Source organism: Lutra lutra, chromosome 2 (genome assembly GCF_902655055.1).
Source record: "Lutra lutra chromosome 2, mLutLut1.2, whole genome shotgun sequence".
Taxonomy (NCBI): Eukaryota; Metazoa; Chordata; class Mammalia; order Carnivora; family Mustelidae; genus Lutra; species Lutra lutra.
The window spans coordinates 185969855-185975568 of NC_062279.1; positions in this window are offsets into that span (position 1 = coordinate 185969855).

A 5714-nucleotide genomic window follows, 5' to 3' on the forward strand; every position below is an offset into this window, starting at 1 on the left:
ACCTCAGGCCTAAAGGCAGAGTAGGGAGGCTTTAATGCCTGCTTTTCCTCTCCCCAAGATTAGATAGGACTGTGGCTAGAACAAGGAAGAAGCATAAATTAGGAACAGAGAATCCATCCTTATGAAGAGCAGAGAAAGGGATGGAAAGACTAGAATTCCAGATCACAGAGTGGAAAGGAGAAATATCTTCCACCAAAAGAACCAGGAAACACAGCAGCAAGAAATCACTACCAGGTAGTTCTCAAGAGGGTACTTTCAACAGCTCACTCCCCAACCTCTAGCCACCCTCCACCCCAACATCCTGGACTCTCCAAACAGAGGAAAAGGAACTTATTATACATCTTGAAAGATAATAGGGGTGGAAAGTGGGTGTTGTCAGAAAGAGGGAGGGAGGAGAAAAACCTAGCTTTTGACCAAAGTGAAACCAAACAGAAAAACTGGGAGGTTCCCTAAAAGCCTATTAGCACCCCACACATTGCCGCTGCTAAATATTTATCAGCCATTTGCACGTTATCTCCTGTGAATTGCCAGTTCATATCTGTTGCCCATTTTTTAATTGGACTTTTTCTAAATGTCAGTTTTATAAATATTCTTTGTAGATTACAGACACAAACTCTTCTTCTGTTAAACGGGTTGCATATGTATTTACTCTTGCTTAATCACTGGACTTTGCTGATTTTGCTTATGGTATCTTGTCAGCGAGTTTTTTGTATAATGTCAGACTAATGTTTTTTATTTATTTCTTCTGGATTTTCTGTCTTGCTTAAGAAAGTTTAATTTCAAGATTATGTAACTGTTCCTTTGGATTATCACTTCACAGTGTATTAGTGTTATGAAGATGTTATTTTATACTTTTAGGTTTTTCATCCGTCTGAAATTGAGTTGTTTTTAGTTTTTGGGTTTTTTAAGTTGGCTCCACACCTTGCGTGGTTTGCAAGTTAAAACTTGAGGTTTTCACTCACGACCCTGAGATCAAGACCTGAGCTAAGATCAAGAGTCAGACACTTAACTAACTAAACTACCCAGGAGCCCCTGAAATTGAGTCTTTATATGGAATAAACCAGACACTGATCTAATTTTACTGCCCAGGTTCAAATCCTGACTCCCCAACTTATTAGCTATGTGACTTTGAATCAGTTCCTAAACCTCCCTGTGTTTCCATTTTTTCTTCTTCAAATGGGGATAATAAGAGTTTCTATCTTGGGCTTCCTGGGTTAAGCATCTGCCTCTGGCTCTGGTCATGATCTCGGGGTTTTGGGATCAAGCCCCACATCGGGTTCCCCGCTCAGCAAGGAGCCTGCTTCTCCCACTCCCTCTCTCCGTCTCTCCTTACCTCCCAGATGGTGCTCTCTCCCTCCTCTCACTCTCTAAAATAAATAAATAAAATACTTTTTTAAAAGAGCTTCTATCTCAAAGGTTGTTCTGAGGATTAAGTTAATACATGAAACGCTCTTAGAATATCTGGCACGTAGCAAATGCTCACCAAATGCCACTGTTAACTGACCCCGCCAAAAAGTCCTGCCACCATCTATTAAACAAAATTTTCAATTTAAAAAAATGCTCCTTTTAACAATATAAAGATAGCATATGTATATTTGAATCTGCTCCAAACTCTCCTGCATTCCATTGACCTCTGTATGAATAATATATTGTTTATTATTAGCTTTAGAGCAAATTTTAACATCTGATGAGACAAGTTCTTCTCCCTAATCTTCCTTTTCATACTTTCTTGATGATTTCCCATAGTATTTTTCTGAGGGAATATTTATCCTGTATTTATTCTCTCCCATTCATTCACTCATTCGTGGGTTCAAATCCCACTGTTTGGCTAGGCATTGCTCCCTTATGGAAATCTAAAAGCTTACACCTGCAAGACAAGAGGACGCACAGGCAGAACAAGTCACTCACAGGCAACCCTTTGACCAAATTGTCCTTAATCTGGAGAAGAGTTAGCTTCTCCCAACACTCTGCCCGTGGGGCACAACGTAAGGATTCTTGTGTGTTTACTTTAAACTGTGTTTGCATGTATGCTTTCTAGGATAACACAGTTTATCAGGATTTGCAAAATCATTTCCTGTCGTCCTAAGATCAAGCACCATCTCAACTGTAAACACGTTCTCTTCTGTCTGCCCACGCCACTCAGAGGGTACCAATTCAGTTTCCCTTCTGATCACGACCAGGAAGAGGCCCAATAAATATTTCAAACATAAAAGGACTGTTATAACAAAGGGGTCTCAAAATCCTCCTGGGTTATCTGAACAGCTTTCCGTTGTATTTTGTTTTCACCTCTCTACCCTTGAAACTGGAAGAGTCCTGGGGGGCGTGGGAGGGAGATGAAACAAAATTCATGCACCCATAGGTTGAGATTGGAAAAGAAAATGAACAACAGTAACAAACAAAGTGAGAATCTCCCAAGTGAAGATACAGATTTTAAGCGGGAGAGAAAGTGACGGTCAAGAAGACATTCTGACCCCAGGCCAGGCTCGGTAATCCCCATGCAGGATGGGCCTCTTGATAGCAAGCAGTTGCTGCCTCAGGGACAACTCTATGCATTCGTGTTACAAACAGGAACCTACCAGAGCGTGCATTACACACACCTCACTGTCACATGGCAAATGGTGCCTGGCTTCCAAGATAAGCTTTATGGAGAGTGAAGAGGAAGGGACATAGGTGAGAGGCCCACAAGACACACACACACACACACACACACCCCACTTCCCTTAATCCTTTGATGTCACCAAAGTGATCATTGATGAAAGAAGCATAATTCTTCCTCCCCTCTCCCCTTCCGTAGAAATTAGAGGCGAAATATTGTCCAAGATGGCTCTGTCTAAGGAGATGACTTTGTATGGGCCTCAAACCAAAACCCAAAGCACAGAATAGTGGGTGTGTTGGCTGGGCAGATCTGCAAGCCATTTCTCCAGCTTTATTTCTTCAAAGTCATTCACACTGAGTGTCATTCTGAACTATCTCCAAGAGGCTGTATTCTTTTAATCTTATACAGATTAAAGAAGGGAAGAGACAACCCCCTGGAAATTGCTACAGAAGCCTGACAGCCCAAGGTAATTTATAAGAGACTTAAATTTACAGAAAGTTAAAGTTGACAATGAGATATTTGTTAAATTAGGGATAACAGTATCTGGCTCAGTAGGAACAAACTACAGCACAGCAAAAGCATCTGGACAATTAATCAAGTCAAAAATATATATTATGCAATGACGGTGAGCCCAGTTCTGTGAAAGAGGCTCACTGGAGAGGCTAAGAATGAGCCACACAACCTCACCCCTCCAATGACCACCTTTCTTATTAGAATAATACCAAGGCAATGAATTTCAGTAATACGGGGCAGTATGTGACTACACTTTTTAATCTGTGCAGAGACTATACATGCATACATGCATCCAATAAGGGAGAAAAGGTCCTTCGGATTTAATTACAATGAGATGATAATGTAGGACTCAAGCTACAGGCTCAGTTCTTCAACTATACAAATTATTCTAGTTTAAGTATACCTCCTTTTCTTGAAAGACAATTCTGGGCTTTTTCCTCCTCTAAATTCTAGTACGTAGTTGTTTGGAGAGGACTTTTCTCTCATTAGAGTTCTCAAGTTTATATACATATTTAATGTATTTGGCCTTATGCAACTATTTAAAAATGAATCTGACCTGAAATAAAGTATATAGTAACATTGTATTTTCCTCCCTAAATAGAATGAGTCTTAGCTTGAACTACGAAATCTCATCATGAACCACTTTAGATTATTTAAATACAATTCTAAATAAGAATGAATGAAATTCTTTTAAAAAAGAATGAATTGGGTCTAGGAAACAAAGCTAATTATTACTCATGACATAGACATTTTCCCTAATAAAAAATGGAAGTTCAACAAGAAATCACAGAGAAAATGAACAGTTGTGGATGATGGTGCCAATAACTTAGCCCCCAAACTCCCCAAAGCCACTGACAACATGATGTAGGAGGCTCGTGTTCCTCAGACCAGCTGTCCACACTGATCAGATCACACAGACAGCTACTTACAACAAAAGTCACTCAAGAAATACTTATCATATTGAGCTAAATATGCAACTCTCCACTTGGAGCCGTTGTGCCCCAAATGATTAGATGAATCAGACAGCAGATGGAGGAATTAATATGAAACTCATCTATCTCCAGTGTTTATATACTACTTGATTGTCATAAAGAACTTCCAAATCACAGAAACTGCCTCCTTTGCCCCTAAACAGAATCCTGGGAGGTCCCTAAGGGATTACTGTCATCCTCACGTTAGAGAACGGAGTCTCAGAGAGGTTAAATGACCATATTCCCCGGAGGTCAACCCTACAAGGGAACCCCGCTCTCTGACACTACCAGCCAGGTTGTGAAACCAGCCCCCAGTTTCACAACCTGTACGTGTGTGTAATTGTTGAGGGAAGACCCTCAATTCATCGGAGGTGCATATACATAAAATGTTTTTGCTTTTTCAGATAACTGCTACCCACGGAGGCTAGCGTTCCTTCCCATCTTCCAGCTGGAAAGCACCTCCCTTAATGACCTCTCAGCCTGATTTCATAACTTCACATCACTTTTTGGTTAATGAAGCAGACTCATTTCAGGCAGCGCCCTTCCCGGAGCTGGCAGTCAAGGGGGGCCCTGGGCTTAGAGCTGGGGCGCAGAGTGGGGGCGAGGTGGGCATCTCTGCTGCGCAAGGGGAGGAGGCGGTCCCGTCTCGTGGACCACCGGGGCTGCGGGGTGCTGTGATTGTGGAGGCCTCCACACGCCACCCCCGAGCGGCCGTGGGCGGGCGTCCCCGCGGCCTCGCCTGGCCTGGGGGAGAATGCCACGGCGAGCGGGGAAGCGCGCCTCTCCGCCCGGCTCCTGTAATGCCCAGCAAGCTGCAGCCCTGGCGGGTCCCAGCCCCGGCGGGTCCCAGCGCCCGGCTCCGCGGCGCGGGCCCGGGATGGGTCCTCCTGCCCAGCCCTCGCCCCCGGCTCGCCCCTTCACGCCTGGGCTCTTGCCTGCGCTCCCGGAGTTGCGCGTCTACGCGGGCTATCCGCCGGAGCAGAAGATGTCACTCTTGCCTTCTTTCAGACACCCACGAAGTTCAGATCGAAATCTTTCGGAGACTCGCTCTGACTCCCTAGGCTTTGGGAAGAAGTAGCGAGCGCGCCGCTCCCTAGCCCGGGCCCCTTGGCCACCGCGCGCGGGACGCAGACTCGGGACCCGTCCTGGCTGCGCTCCCCGCACAGGCCCTGGTCCCTGTGCGGGCAGCCAGCCCTCGGGGCAACTCGCTTCTGAATTACTTCCAAATTCAATGCCTATCTTTACCCCTGTACACCAGCACCACCAGGTAATCTCTGGGAAAAGCAGGAGAATCTCAGGGAACACCCGCATGCCAACCGCAAGCCAGCGTCTGTACGCTGAACGTCGCCTTGATGGAACAGTGCTCACCTTCCTGATTTATTTTAGCAATATGTGTTGCAAAAAACATGTTCTCAGCAAAATTCTTACTTGTTTCCTAATCTACCTGACCCTCTTCTGGGTCAGTTTTGTAAAGCCTGCTTTTAAAGAACTTGACATAATTGAATTTATCTTTTATACTCTACATTTTATACTTCTCACTGTGGATTTGAAGTGGCCCTTATAATAGTAAGTAAACCTTTCCAGCTTTTAAGGTAAAAAATAATTTCTGCAGGTGTAGTTAAAGTTAGGAAAAC